Below are 15659 nucleotides of genomic sequence, written 5' to 3'. Positions count from 1 at the left end.
TCAGAGCCAAGGACTCTCCTCACTGTCCTGATGCTTGGTCTCCATCTTGGGGAAGCCTGAAGGTGGGGTGTTTGCCTGTTTACACCCTGCTTGAGTTTGTTTCAAGCCAAAGGCAAATTCCTGTTTCCACCAACAGGCCCCAGGGGAGATCAAAGGCAAGAGCTCTGAGTTCAGGGAAGAGGAATTGAGGATGGAGGGTGCCACCACTTTGTAATGGGAGGGTTGAAATTTATGTGGGGAGCTGGAGCATGAGCAGGATACAGGGAACAGAGGCAGAAATTCCAAGGACCCCATCTAGATCTGGCTGTGCTATCCTGTCCTGACCCCTCCTGCAGGAAGCCCAGGTCATCTCTCCATCCTGACCTCACGGCAGAGGCTGCGCCCTGCTGCTCCTCTGTGTCCCCAGCAGGGTTTTCCTGGTCTCTCCCCTAACGCGGGACTCCCTCCAGAGCACGGGCCACCGCAAGAGGAGAAGAGAAGAGGCGAGGGGGAGGGGGGGCCGGGCCCTCCTCTCCCCTTCCCTCCCCTCCCCTCCCCTCCCCGGCGGCCCGCCCCCACCTCTGCTCCTCGCGGCGGGCAGGCGGGCGGGGCGGGGCGGGGCGGGCCCGCGAGGGGCTCAGGCGCGGCGGCGGCGGCTGTCACTCACGCACTCACGCGGGAGGAATGCAGACGGCAGGGCTGCCCTGTGGTCACGTCTCCGCCCCACCGACGGAGGTAGGCGCCCAGGTACCCAGCCTGTGGGCCTTGGGAGCCCGCCAAGCTGCTGATGAAAGGCACTGCAGATTAACCCTTTCTTGGCCGCACCCCCTCGCTGCCGCCAGCTGCTGGGTGGTCGCCAACCTCGAGGGGCAGAGGGGCGGGAGACCGGGGCGGAGGTTGGAGCAGAGGCTGGGCGTGCTGGCTAGTGAGTGGGCGGCCTCGGCCTCTGGGCGCTGGCGAGGATCCCCCCTGCTCCCCTCTGGCCTCAGGCCCCTTTGGTTCTAGGGCTGACAGGCTAAGAGACTGGTCTCCCAGTAACAGATGATAACCCCCTCTCCTACAAAGGCAGACTAACCTCCCATGCTGATGTGCCCTCGCCTGGAAAGTCCCTGAAGCTCTAGAGCACTGGGCGGAGAGTCCAGAATCCATGTATTCATGGCAGTAATTACATTGGAAGAGCCAAGAGGGTCAGCTCAGCTGTTAGACTCAGGGAAAGTGGGCTCTAAGTCTGAGTTTCTCCAGTGTGTAGAATTACAGGGTCAATAATCCAAAATATGGAGTTATTTATTTGTATCTGTTTTAGTGGCAAGCTACATTTCTTCCCTGAGCAGAGTCTCAGGGCAGATGCCTTGTATATAAATCAAAGTGGAGAGTTTCTGGTTGGAGTAGGGGGTGAAGTCCCCTTTCCCTCCCACCCATTTCATGAGAACACCTGAGAACACCTAGAGAGGATTCTAGGGAAAGCTCTGAGATCTGGGTACCGGATGAGATCCTTTTCAGCCTTGACAGCTTTCTCTTCCTGTTGTCTACATCTGCTGGGTGATGGAGATGCATCTCTGTTCGTATTTACTCTGTGCCCAGGACTCCCCGTGGGGCATTCTGTGATGCCCTGAGGTCTGGGCTCTTGCTTCCAGGGTCTGGGGTCTGTGTTCCATGCCCTCCAGAGAGGGCCCAGCATTCGACCTTGAGTTTTTTGTTCAGGGACGACATTCCCTCTCTAGACTCTACATGTTGTTGGACCCAGTGCCTCCCCACCAACCTTGTGTCTCCCAGACCTCTCTCTTCTGCTAAGAATTCCAAGAATCTAGGTGTGCACAGGAGTATCTGGTGGGCAGGAGTGAGGAGGGCAGAGCTCTAGGAGCAAAGCCTGCCTCAAAAGTTCAGATCTGTCCTCACAGATCTCTCCCCCAGCTTATCCAGCCTCTCTGGGGAGTTTCCCTCTCACCTAGGAGGGGTGGGAGCTCCAAGAGGCACAGGACATCAGAGGTCCAGTCAGGAGGCAAGGCCAAGTAGGGGCAGGGAGACAGGAGGACCAGTGCCCAGCTCCAACCCCCACCCACCCCTGACTCCCCCATGGTGTCTATGCCACCACCCTGGGGGAAACTGCTCTGAAGCTAGGAAACCAAAGGGGCAAGAGAACTTTGGTGATGGTTATGGTAGGAGAATTGGAGAGGAGACACCAGGAAGGACTACACGTCTGACCTACATGTCCAAATATAACTCAGCTCTCTTAAAAACCGGTGCCTTGGGTATGCCTTATCCAGCTTGAAGGCATCATCACCTCCAAGACAATATAACTAGAATTTGGAAGTCATCCTTAGTGTCCACTCCCTTCACCATCCAATTGGTCACCAAGCCCCATCCTTTCTGTAGCATTAGTGGTTCGAAGATGCCTGCTTTTCTTTCCCCTTTGATTGCTCCAGATTCAACTGAGGCCTCTTTAAACCAGTCCCTGGGACTATTTCAACAAGGGCTGGTTCCCCTGGCTCCAGGGGAGCACACCCCAACCCCCCATCCCTCCTCCGCACTGCACTAGGGATCCTGGGATCTCAGAACACAGGTTGGAACATGCCACTCTCATGCTCAAAAACCTTTGATGGCTCCCCATTGCCAGCAGGATAAAGTCCCAACACTGCCTGGCATTTACAGCCTACCCTGATCTGGTGCCATCTTCCCTGCCAGCCTGGGCTGCCACTATGTACTTCACCTCCTTCAACTCCAGCCACATCCAGTGGCTTGTTTCATCCTAGTCCTGCTGCATGCGTTCATGGCCCACCACCTTGGCTCACAGACAAGCTTGTTCCTGGCACTTACGGTGCTGTGAGGGAGAAGGATTAATCATATAATCCCATAAATAAATATATCCTTACAAACTGTGATAAGTTCAGGGTGTCTTTAGGAACTCAAAGAGAAGTTATAATGGGGGTGGGACAGATTTAGATCGGGGACTCAGAGAGGGCTTCTAGGCAGAAGAGGCACTTCAGGGTATTGGAGCTGAGTTACTTTTTGCATTACCCTTTCGATGCTTGGGGAGGTTATCTTTGATCTTTTGTCAGGACGAATTTCCCTGTCTGCACACCCAGATTTCTTGGCGTCTCTGCCAAGCTTGTATTTCATTCTGTCTTGAACTGGAATCTGTCTTGTGTGTCGCATTCCCTAGACCATGAGCAGGTGTGGAAAGGGAGTGTTGCTCATTCGTGCTTAGAACACCAACCACCCTTCAGCACACAGTAGGTCTGGAGCACAACAGGCCTTTGATGAGTATTTTTATTTTGAGGGTGAGGATGTGGAGACTGCTGTATTGAATGCGCATGGAATTAGACCTTAAAACAGGAGACATTCTCTGAGAGGTGGTCAGTGAGTTTGGCATAGAAGCGAGGGGTGAGCAAGATGGGCTTCTAGTCGTTGCCTCTCTCCAGATCTCTGTCCTCTGTCTAAATACTCCCAACCAACACTTCTCAATATGCCGCAGAATCCTCCCAGGCCCTAGGAAGCAACGCTCCATTTGGCCCAGCTTCCCGCCCCCTTATTCCCCCAACCCCAGATGATCCATTTTGGACTGAGGGGGGCAGTGGTGGGGAAGGGGCTCTCTTTCCTACTGGGAGAGTGGGTACTGGCATCAGCACCCATGGGTGTCATCAGCTCCAAATCTGGGCCTTCTTTGCCATCCCCTCCTCCAACGGTCCCAGCCACCACCCCCTGCAGGCTGCCATGCTGGCCTGACTGCAGGCCTGGGGGATAAAGGTGCCTTCTTTCTTGGTCACACCCCCATCACTAAATGCCATGCAGTCCCTTCCTGCTCTGGCTCCTGCTCTGGTGGGGGAGTGGGAGAGCAGTGAGCAGAGCACAGAGGGAGATTCAGGGTTAGCCTGCTTGGCTTTGAAGAGGGTAGGGATGAGGGTGGAGATTGATTTGGGAAGGATCCCAATCAAAAGGCTCTCTCTCCACACGTTGCCCCTCCCCCACCTCAGCCATTTTCAGATCACAAGGCAGCAGACAATTTCCCAGGTTTTCTGGTTCTCTCCTGCTTCCCTGGAGACTTTCCTATCAGTGGAAAATTTTAGATCTGAACAAAGAGTAGGGGCAGGCCGTTGAACCCATGAAGGTGCCAGGCTGACCCATCAAATCCCAGCCTGGTCCCCTTGGGCCAGGTTCTTTGGGTAAGCTCCCCTTCATGAATCCTTTGGTCTGATGGTGAGGGCCCAACTCCTGCCTCAGGGGGACCCCAGTGTGAGGGTGGAAGTCCCGCTCCTGTAGTGAGGGTCTCCCAGGGTGCTGAGGGTCACAGGATGAAATCAGGATATAGACACTTGGCCCCTTCATGAGGACCAGCAGCTAAGGTGCCCAGCAGGCTGTCCAGATTGGGTTGCTCTCTCAGTTCATTCCTCCCCCAGAGCAGCTGTGTCTGGTAGTCTCACTGCACTCTCTCTTGCTGCAGAGGCCATGTGAGTGGTGGTGCCAGCAGCACAGGTGGCAGCTGGCAGGTGGGGAGAGCGGGGGAGGAGGAATGTGCCCCAGGCCTGGGCAGATGCCACTGGACAGTCCAGTAATCCCACCCCCTCCCCGTGACCTGCTCACCTCTCTGCCTGCCTGCCCTGGTCCTGGTCCCTATGCCAGGGGTCACAGCCAGGTCCTGGGTTCCAGGTACCCATTCCCAGGAGGAGACTTAGCCTCCAGACACAAGGGACATCTTGTGGGGCATTAGTCATTGCCGCAACTGCCATTTTAGGACCTGGGCTGGCTTATTTCATCCTCATCGTTAAATACTGCATTATTCCCATTTCCCAGGTAGGGAAACCAAGGCTCAGGGGAATGAGGTCACTGATACAGTTTATCTTGTGCAGCCTGACATGGAGAAGCAGTGGAGCGGGCATCCTGAGCGTCAGAGGAAGAGGTCATCTTGTGGATCCACAGCTCCACAGAGGCAGGGATTTAATCAAAATGTCCTTAGCCCAAGAAGGAATTTTTCCCTAGAGTGAATGGGATTAGACGGGCTGGGAGTGAGGACAGAGGGGCAGCAGGCCAGCATCCCACAGCATGGACCCTGCACTGAACAATGTCTGCCCACCTTCTCCCCTCACCTTTCCTGCAGCTGAGGAAGCAGGTGGGGAGATGGTGGCTCCCGGAGCCCCTGATCCCAACAGAGAGCTTGCCCACCTCCTGTGATGGCCCAGGTGTTGCACTGTTGCAGGCCTAGCACAAACGTCCCTGAGACCCCCGGCCCAGGTGCCTCGTGGTCTTCTCCTTGGTGATGCCTCAGAACTCTGGCAGGGGCCTAGCCCAGTGAGTCCAGGGAGAGACTGCCCAGCTTCGCTCTCCAATCTGCCTGCTCCCTCCCCTCTCTCTGCTCCCTCCCCACCAGCTTCCCTCCCAAACACTCAGTCATTCATTCCCCAGACCACCTACAAACCACCCATTTGCCCAGACCACACAGCTCCTCTGCCCAGCTCAGCTCCCGGGGATAATGGCCGCCCCACCCCCATCCTTCCAGGACCCACCCCCAAGCCTAATTACCACCTTGGCACCTCCGGGGCTGGGGGGGGGGGGCACTGACCTCCGCTTGTGCTTGGAAATCTCTTGGGCACAGGAAGCCTGTTTTCTTCTGGACATCAAGGGGCAGGAGCAAATTAGAGACCCTCAACTGAGTCCCTCTCTGGTCCTTCCCACCCCACCACCCAGTCCCTGGGCCCAGGCTACAGGGGGAGGGCTGGAAGGCAGGATGGTGCAGACCCCTGTTTGCTCCTTGGTTGCCCAGGCCCAGTAAGGAGCAGACCCAAACTGCCCTCAGGTGCTGGTCAGGGAGGACTCCACAGAAAGAGCACTGGACCGAGAATCAAAAGACAAGGATTTGGTTCTGCTGCCCTGACTGCTTGCACTCTCCCCACCCATCCTGGCCTCAGTTTCCTAGTGCGTGAGAGGAGAGAGCTGTTCTCCATGGTCTCTAAGACTCTCCTGCTTGGGGTCTTTAATGCCAAGGGGGTGACTGAGAGGTGTCAACTGAGGGTCTCCGCACTGCTGCGGGACCCCAAGCAAAGAAGCAGGGAGAACAGAAGTGGATGGAGGAGGCTGCCAGAGGAGGGCAGGTGGCCAGGACAGGGAGATAGAGCAGGGTTGGCCTCACACCTGTCAATACCAGGTGGGAGGCGGGACTGGGCACCCTGCCAGGTAAGGAGTGCAGGAGTCAGGAAGTCCTCACTGGCATCTGGAGCTGGTGTGCTCTGATGCCCCCTGCCCCCACCAGCATCAGCAAGGTGGTGGCCAGGGAGGGCCTCCCTGAAGTGGCCTGTGATCCTGGAGGGGGCCTTCTGTCTTTCCCTCTGAAATGTCTACACTGACCCAAGCCCCAGAAGCTGTTCCATGAGGGCAGGGGACCCGTCTACTTCCAGTTCCCAGAAGGGGCCCTGGCTCAAAGAAGGTGCTCCATCAATGTGCGATGAATGAATGAGGACTGAACAGCTAGGGGGCGACTGAGGCAAACCCACACGTGTGAGCCTACCTGTGGCTGCAGGGCTTGGGGGCAGGGGTGAGGGCTTTACCCTCACCAGCTGAGCTGAGCTGGGCCCAGGCTCCGGGGACCGGGGCCACCAGGGCTGGGCCAGGGCGGATGAGGTGGTCTCTGTGGGGTCCCTCTCAGGATCCCTCCTTCCCCCATAATTACTTCTGATTAGCTTCACCACAAAAGCCAGGCTGGAAAGAGAGGGGTGTTTGGGACATGAGGGAGGGGACAAGGTGGAGCAGAGTACTCAGGACAAGCAGGGCCCCCAGCTGTGTTCCCTTCCCACAGTTTAACACACACACACACACACACACACACACAAACACACACACACACCATGATCTGGAAAATTCCAATGATGCTCCATGTACTGAGAGTAGCAGAGATCCAGGGACAGCAAGCACTTTAGACACTCATCCATATGTATTAACTCAGAATGGCCCCTCCAGAGTCCTTGGGAGGGATGGCGGGTGGGCATAACTTGTAGGCAGAGGGGAGCAGGAAACAGGATAAGCAGTTCAGGGCAGGAGGGAGCTCTGGCAGGCATATCCACTCTCCCAACTCAGGGCCCAACCTGGAGAAGTCCCCGGAGACCTTGCCAGGACCTAGAAAGTTCTTTGTGGTGTCCAGCTGCCCTTTCTGCCTCATCTGTGCTAAGATAGATTCACCATATCCACGGCCCTCACCCCCCCCCCCCACTCCTTTTGAGACAGTCCATGCTAGGGTCTTCTCTGGAGGCCAGGAGGCTGGCGTCTCCTCCTCTCTAGCCTGGGGTCAGGACCCTCCCTCCCACTTCCTTAGTAAGCAAGTAGGAGTTACAGCTCAAGTCACTCAGACTCCCTCAGACCCACTTTGCAAGAAGGCCGGTAGGGAGGGAGCAGCATGAGAAAGTGTCCTCTCCTTCCTGTTTTGGGGTAAGCACTAGAGGACTAGGGAAAGAGAAGAAAAAGGTGGGACATGCCTGCTTCCTCCAGAGCCTCATCTTTGGGGAAACTATTATGTAATCAGCAGTAGTACTAGCTAACAGTTAAAAAAAACTTACTCTAGGTCTGGGCACCAGGCTTCCATGCTTTACAAACATTCTTTCACTGGCTCCCTGTCTTTTAGGGAGACCCCAGCCTCTGCCATCCAAGATCTCCCCAGTTTGATGGGGGAAGCACTGACAAAATACCTCTCCTCACAGGCCCCTAGTCTGAAGAGAACCGACCCCTGCCCTCAGGGAGCCTCTAGTCTGATGGGGGAGACACAATATACAAAGAGAATGGACACTCCTGACTCGGCCTCCTTCCCTTCCCAAAAGGGAGCTGGGCTTGTGGAGGTGCGAGGGCCCGGGAGGCAGCAGTGGCTGGGGAAGGAACGCAGGCTTCCTGGAGGAGGCAGCGGGGCCGGGCTGGGCGCGCAGAGAAGGCCGCCCCAGCAGCGCTCCCACGACCCGGGCAAGGCCGTCTGGGCGCCGTCTCCGGTCTCGGGGCCTGCGGTCGGGGCACCGCGGGGCCGTGTTTGAGCCGGTCAGCTCCCCGCGGAAATTACAGGGGCGCTCAGCGCTGCGGTCGCGCCCCCCGGGGCAGCGCCCGCTGGTTGGAGGCGTTTAAATTGAAAGCAGCTTTGGGGAGAGGGGGCGGGCGCGGGGCGCCGAGCAAGGGGAGGGGGCGACCGGGCACAGCGACCCCTTTGTCTGCGCCCCGCCGAGGGGCGGAACCTTGCGGTAAGCGCGGCGCCCCGTCCCCGCGCTCCGGCCCAGCCTGTTCCCACGCCGCCTAGCCGGCTACGGCCCGCGACGCTCCTCCACCTGGTCTCTGCTTCCCCTCCTCCGGCAGCGCACGCGCACACTTCCTCCAGGAGGCCCTCCCAGACTAACAAGCACTGATAGTCGGGGCGTCCTGGAGTCACGGAAGGTCAGGACATCTGGGTTAACCTTTAATAGGCTTGGTGATCCTGGACAAAGCTCCTCCTTTCTCTGGGCCTCAGTGTCCTCTATAAAAATGTAGATACTTAACCCTCCTGCCTACCTCTCTTAGTAATCTTTTTTTTTTTTTTTAATTTTTAAAAGCTTTTTTTTTTGGAGGGGGAGAGAGATAATCAGGCTTATTTATTTATTTACTTTTAGAGGAGGTACTGGGGATTCAATGCGGGACCTTGTGCATGCTAAGCATACGCTCTATCACTTGAGCTGTACCCTACCCCCTCTCTTAGTAATCTTAAAGATGACTTGAGTCAATGTAGAGGAAAGTGTTATAAAAACTGTAAAGCCCCGCAAACATCTGAGAATAATAAATAATAAGAATAACTCCGCACCTCCCTGCTCTTCACTGTGCGGGTTGATTTGTGCACAGGTGTGCTTGTGCTGGAAATCCAGCTGCGGTGGAGGAGGATGGTGGGGAACCACGGTGGACTTCTTGGAGGAGGGGAATGTGGAGCAGGGCTAGGAAGGAGTGAAGGGAGCAGCACTGGAAAAGGGAAAGGGTGTCTTGGCCTCTTGGGGGAAGGTCAGAGGAAAGAGAGAGAGGTGCCAGAAAGAAGGAGGGTCTCTGTAAGATGAACAGGTCCTGCCTAGGGGCTGCAGCCTGAGAAGTGGCTTGAGGAGAGCACTGTTTGACTAACTGGTGGGTGGCATGTCTCCTAGGAAGGCAGATTGGTGTCAGAGCCTGGTGCAGCCCCAGATGGAAGGGGACAGACATGCCTGTTACCTCTAGGGAGCGTGCTCCCTTTGGCCCCTTCCTGTTCTTTTTCCTGAAGGCTCCGGGCACCCGGAGGCTGGTCCCTAGGCTCCGGGCACCAGGTGCTGGGAACTTGGCTTGTTGTTTCCTGTGCTTCCAGCAGCAACAGTGGAAGGTTGTTTGCCAGGCCTGGTGCCCAGGGACGTGCCCATTTGCTCCACGCCTGGCAGAGCTGCATGTTTCTGCTTTACTTCCTGAAGGTCCTTAGCGGGCAATCAGGGATGGGGGCAAAGCCCACTGTTCCAGGTGCCTGTTAAGGGCACCTGACACATACACACTTGGGGCAAGATGGAGGGCTGGCCTGGCCAGAGGGAAGGGGAATCTGTGAGGGTTCCCCGAAGAGGCGGTTGAGGAGCAGTCCTGGAAAGGAGGGAAAGAAGACTGAAGCCAAGTGGGGAGGAGGGCAGAGGGACCAGGCCAGGTGTTTCCACAGAGGAGGGGGGCTGTCAGGTAGAGTTCCATCCAGTCCTCTCTGACACCCCTTCAGGGCCCCAACCCCTCCTCCTGAGCCCAGAGACTCTCAAAGGCCCACAACAGAGAGGGCTTTGATCTGGCAAATGGGATGAGAGCTACGAGTGGGCTTTGGGGCACAGACTGGGGCAGTGAGGGGGGCAGCTCTGCCAGTCCTCTCTTACCTCCTCCCCTGGCCCGAGGGGCTGCTGAACCCACCCACCCACCCGGGCCAGCTCACTCACCCCGTGGCATGTCCCGTGCTCTTGTCAGCTGGCACAGGGCAGGGATGCTGTGGGGAAAGAACGAGGGAGCCCAGCAAGGGGTGGTGACTGCCCAGAGTGACCTGACTGGTTAGGGTTGGGCCACTGTGTCCTGAGAGCTGACCAGGTTCAAGGAACCTCCCTGACCCCCAGGCCTGGGACCCACTAGACACACTCTTTCCAGGGGGCAAGGACTAGAGGCCTCCTGGACACCACACTCTGCATTAGCAGCCAAATACTAACAGGACTCCATCCTCATCCCGGCTAAGAGCTCCACCAGAAGCCCTCTGAGGGTGTCTCTCCTGCCCCCTCTCCCCCAACCCCCAGGACCTCCCACCTCCATGTCCTCACCCCCTCAGAGCCCAGACTGGCTTCTGCATATGCCGCATATGTCTCAGACTGCCAAGGAGTCTTTCCCAAGCCCGATTCTTGCTGGATGCCCACCAGGTTGAACAAGGATGTAGATGGGAGGAGCCAGACACCCACAGGCCTTGACCTCCAGCCCCCATCATGTGCTAGACCTGAAAGAGGCAATGTCCTGTTTTATCCTTGCCCATCCTGCCCAGCCCTAAGGCCCTAGAGATCAGGGCTTTGGGCAGTGGGGACGGGCTGAGGCCTCTACAGGGACTGGGCCCCAGCTGACAGGCTCAGCATGGGGTTAGGGGTGACTCTCCTGATTCAAACACTTCCTCGGGGCCAGGGATGGAACTTTTGGGAGAGGGAGTGGAACAGGAAGAGGCTTACTCATCCACCTGGGTCATCCCTGTCATCAAATGCCCACAGGTAGGTACCACAGTCAGCAACTGTCACAGAGGAGTCCTTGCTCTTGGGAACTCAGGTCTGATGCTTTCAGAAAGGGTAGGCTGGAGGAGGGGACCCAGAAGGTGAGAAAGTGAATTGTCCTACATGACCTCCAAGGCTCCTTCTGAGTTAAGGCTCTGTACCTGTGATCCTAATTCTAAAACCCTGAGCTGTTGTGTTCCCAAGATATTGGGATTATGATAATTGTCGCCATAATAATGGCACCGGGCACTGTTAGAAAACTTTTCACTTATGGTCTCACGTACTGCTCCGCAGTGACGGGACGGAGGCACAGGGGGACAGGGAGCCCAGCCCAGCCCTGCTGTCTTGCCTGCTTCACTGCAGCTTTTGTGACCCTAAACCCTGCTCTCATAGGGTCCATAATTCAGCGAGTCACCGAGTCCACCCTCAGGTCATGACTCAGCATCGTTGGTGAGGAAGCAGCAGGTGAGAGGGGTGGATTTCTACAGGGGAGCGATGAAGACAACAGTCCTCTCCTCTTCTGGTCTGGAAAGTTCCTGGAGGAGGAGGATGGGCAAGAGAAAGCAGAAGTGGGGGAGGAGAGGGAGAGGCTATTTTCCAAGATGTTTAGGAGGCGTGGCCATTCCAGACAGCAAGGTGGGCAGCTGGAGGGAGGTGACATTTGAGAACAGAGGATTGGACAGACCCAGGGGGCAGGACGGAGGAAGGGAGTCTGGTCTGGCTGCATTTCCTTCCTCCACCAGCCCCTGGGCCCAGTGTCTGGGGAGTCAGACTCCGAGGGGCAAATGAGCCTGTGGGCCCTCTGAGAAAGCCTCCTGTCTCTCGACCCCTCTCCCAGCTGCGTAGCCCTCTGCTCCAGGCTGGAGGCCACTTTCAGCCACTTGAAGGCTGAAGCCCTAAGGGAGGGGCCTCCGCTGATCTCCCCCAAGGCTCATCACCTGCAAACAGCTGGAAGCAAACGAACGTTTCCTCTTCTCCTAGGGGAGGCGAAAGGTATGGAATCTGCAGACATCCTCCCTCCCCACTAAGGAGACAGGGCTGACTTCGAGAGGCAGGCATCATAGCAGGAATCTAGAGAGAAGAGAGAAAATAAACCCCGAGGGCTAGCCTTCAGGCAGGCGGCAACATCCTCACCTTGCGGAGGGAGACCATGGCACCAGCAGGTGCAGCCACTTGCCCAGAGTCCCACCGAGGCAGAAGCCTGCGTGCCGGTGGGTCTGGCTCTTTTCTGGCTTCAGGGTGTTAGGGGTCCATACTCCGCAGGTGCGTTCTGCACCCCCTCCTACCCCAACTCCCCCCGAACCCTGGTTTGCCCACGAAGGGACTGCAGTGTTGACTAGGTCCCTCCCAGGAGGCAGGGCAGAGAATACCCCCAGCGCAGACCGCTTCCCACTTCTTGTTGGTACCACAGCTTTCCTGCTGGCCGGCCTTTACCGAGAGCCTGCTACATTTTAGGCACTGGGCTGAGTGCTTTAGCAGGTGGCATGTTTAATCCTCATAACAGCCTGATGAGATAGGTCCTGTCACTCTCTCTGTTTTACAGATGAAGAAACAAAGGCTCAGAAGAGGCAGTAATGAGCTCAAGATCACACAGCTGAAAGCAGTGAAGGTGATTTGAATCCAGAATCCTCTCTTAGGCTCTATACCATTGCCTTTGGTGATACATGGCTGGATGTGTGACACTCGTCTCCCCTAACTGGGGTCCGTGTGGACTGGAAGAGCATACCCTCTCTTGCCTGCCTTCTGACCTCCTCCCAGCTGCCTAAGAAGGATTGGCCTGAGGCTCTGCCCCTGAGAAAAGGCCATCTCTCCCAGCCAGGGTCCCAGAGTTGCAGGAGGAATTCAGATAAGTTGTGAATCCAGTTGCCCCTTGCTCTCCCTTTTCACCCACTGGGGTTCCAGCCCCATCCAGGGTCAGAAGGAAATGACTTGTGTTTGGAGAGGGGAGAAGGGTGCAGGCTCACATCCTGCTATTTGCATGCTGTGGGACCTTGGACAAATTCCTTAACTTCTCTGAGCCTCAGTGTTGGCATCTATAAAGTGAGGAAATAAGAATACCAGGCTCATAGGGCTAATGAGAGGATTAAGTTGGAAAGAGTTTGCAGAGTTTGCAATAGTGCCTGCTGCAACAGTAAATGCTATTGCTATTATTATGAGCTGGAAAATCAAGAGAGGACTATTTAAAAAGAGGGGCCAGGAAATGTGGGCAAGTCTATTAAAAGGACATGGTTGATTTTTCGGGGGGTGGGCTTAGATCTCCTAATCTTTCAAGGCTGAAGATTCCTGAGAGGGGAGGAAAGGGTGGAAGGTTTCCAGGTGACATTCCTCCCATCCCACCTCCATCCCCAGCAGGATAAAAATTCCTCACAAGTTTCTAGACACTTTCATGTGGAAGCTGCCGAGCCCTGGCCTGCATTCCTCTACCCCTTCTGTCAGTTGGGGGCTGGTGGAGGGGGTCATTAGCCCCTTTTACAGCTTTGTAAAGTGTGAGGACGCCTGTACCTGAGGCCCCAGCTTCAAGCAGGTGGCGTGCCCTCCAGAGGAGGGACTCTGAGGCTGGGGACGAGGGAAGGGAGCCCGTCAAGGCGGTGGATGCTCAGGGGTGCCTGCAGCGTGCGCTGACGCCTGCGGTGGGGGCTGGGGAGGAGCAGGTCTGCTTATTTCCCTGCCGCCATTCCTATCTGGGGTTCCCCTGGAGACAGGTTCCTGTGGACACCAGGGGATGTGAACCCCAGCTGTGTCCCCGCCCCTGCAGTTCCTAGGCTACAGACCTAGAGAGACATCTAACCCAACTGGTCTGAGCTGGGGAAACAGGGGAGATGGAGGGTAAAGCTCCATGGGTGGGGAAGTAAGTGCAGGCTTCCTGGAGGAGAGGATAGGAAAGATCAGGGCTTAAGGAAGAGGATTAGGGCTGGAGCTATGAAGCTAGGTGTAGGGGATCCAGAGACCTGCTCTTTTAACCCTCTGCCTCAATGCATGTGTGTTCTGCACCCATTCATCTATCCCTCCATCGACCCACTTTGTATTTAAACAGGACCCACAGATGCCCCCTCCCCAGCTGCTGGAGCTGTTCCACCACAGGACAGGCTAATGACTGAAGTTCTGTGGGCAGCTGTTGAGGGAAGGAGTTCTGCACTGGATGGGGGCTCCCTTAAGTCCCCTCCAAGCTGTCCTTCCTGCTTGGAGCGCTGTGAGGTCTTCCACCTCAGTTCTGCCCTCTGAGATCCTGGAGCTCGTGGTCTTCTCCCTCAAGCCAATTGCTTCACCCATTTCTCCTGTCTCCTTCCCTGCCACCTCCAGCTCATCCCTCCTCCCTGCTTGACCTGACCCCACCACACCCATGTGGACTTCATATCCCTCCCCTCCCAGCCTCCCTACCTCTAGTGTGGCCCCTTTGCTGCAGCCAGGGCTGTTTCTAAAGGATATTGCTGAAAGTGTGGACTTGCCTTGCTTCCATGGCTCCCCATTACCTGCAGAATAACAACCAAACTCCACTATCTGCCCTCTGCAGGTGGGCCCCAGGCTCTTACTCCCTTTTACAGAGGGCTTTTCTCCACCATCAGTGCCCTCCTCTCTCCTTGCTGGCCAACTCACTTGGAAATAACGACTACTTCCAGTCTAGACTGAGAAACTGCCTACTTGATGAAGACTCTGGCTGGTGCCCTCAACCAAGGCAGTGATTGAATTGCTGTGATGGTTTCCTTGAGGGCAGGGCCACATCTTTTCATGTTTGTGTCCCCAGTGCTCAGTAGGGGCTCAGCAAAAGTCAACCAACCATCTGAATGAGTCAGTGGGTGAATGAATCCTCAGCCTTCTGCTTTGAGGACCTTCTATCTTCCCATCCCTGTTTGTCAAAACTTTCTCATCCTTTGAGGACATCTCAGTGCCTCCCCATCCTTAATGCCGTCCCTGGGGCCTCACCTGGGAGGCTCCACTCTTCCCTGAACTGCCTTCTTGTCATCCTGGTGCTCAATGACCTGCAGTCTTCTCGAGGGCAGGACCCGCGCCTTCCTTCATGTTGTTGGATTGTTAATCATGTTGACAGAACCTCTAATTTAAAAAACTTTCACCCATACCCTGTTCGTAATTAATTCAGCAGTTCCTGAGCTCCTAAGCTTAGCATGTGCTAGGCACTGTTCTAGGCCAGGACTCTGGGCTGCAGGGCCTCGTACTCCTGTCGGGGAGGCAGCCGTAAACAAACCCCCTGAACCTCCTGAGGTCAGGCCGCTGTGGCTTCTGGCCCCACTTCCAAGCTGAGTTAGTGAGCCCAGGGAAGGTGACCCTCATGCTGGGTCACCCAGACTGAGTGGGGCCGGGCCAGCTCCCAGGCTGCCCTTTCCCCTCATGGCCCAGCAGGAGTCCTTTCTCCCAGCCCAGGACCGCCCAGCTCAGATGGGTGCTCCATGGGGGGGGGGGGGGTCCACGGTATTGACTTTATTCTTAAAATGATAGCAAATGGCAGCTTCTTATTTTATTTATTATTATTGTTGATTGGAAATCCAGTAGTTCCCCAGCAAGCTGATGAGCCATTTCTGTTTCTGACATGAAAAGACATTTCAAGGGTGACTTGTTACTTTCTGGATAAAACCAAGGTTGGGGCCACTCTCCTTCCTCCACTCCCTTCCTCTGTTGCATCTCTCCTAAACGAAAGGTTAGTCTTCATCCCACACCAGCAGATCCTGTGATCAGGGGCTGGATCCTTGACACTCCTGTGCTCCCTTGCAGAGCAGAGAAGGGCTCCATCCAAATTGGGAAGTGAGTCCCCTGCCCTACCCAGAAGTCTGACCCCAGTCCCTCCTACTGTGGCCACCACCATCTCCCTGTGTTCTGGCCCCAGAAGGAGTGAGTCTCCAAGGGAAACCTCTGTCTCCTGGACCCCTTGCCCCATCCTTGCGGTCCTGCCTCTCTTGCTGTAGTGCAGGCTCCCAGCCCCCACCAGGCTCACCTGCTTGGCTCCTGTCCCAGGGGACG

This window comes from Camelus bactrianus, chromosome 16 (assembly GCF_048773025.1).
Source record: "Camelus bactrianus isolate YW-2024 breed Bactrian camel chromosome 16, ASM4877302v1, whole genome shotgun sequence".
NCBI lineage: Eukaryota > Metazoa > Chordata > Mammalia > Artiodactyla > Camelidae > Camelus > Camelus bactrianus.
Note: the sequence above shows the minus strand (reverse complement) of the source record.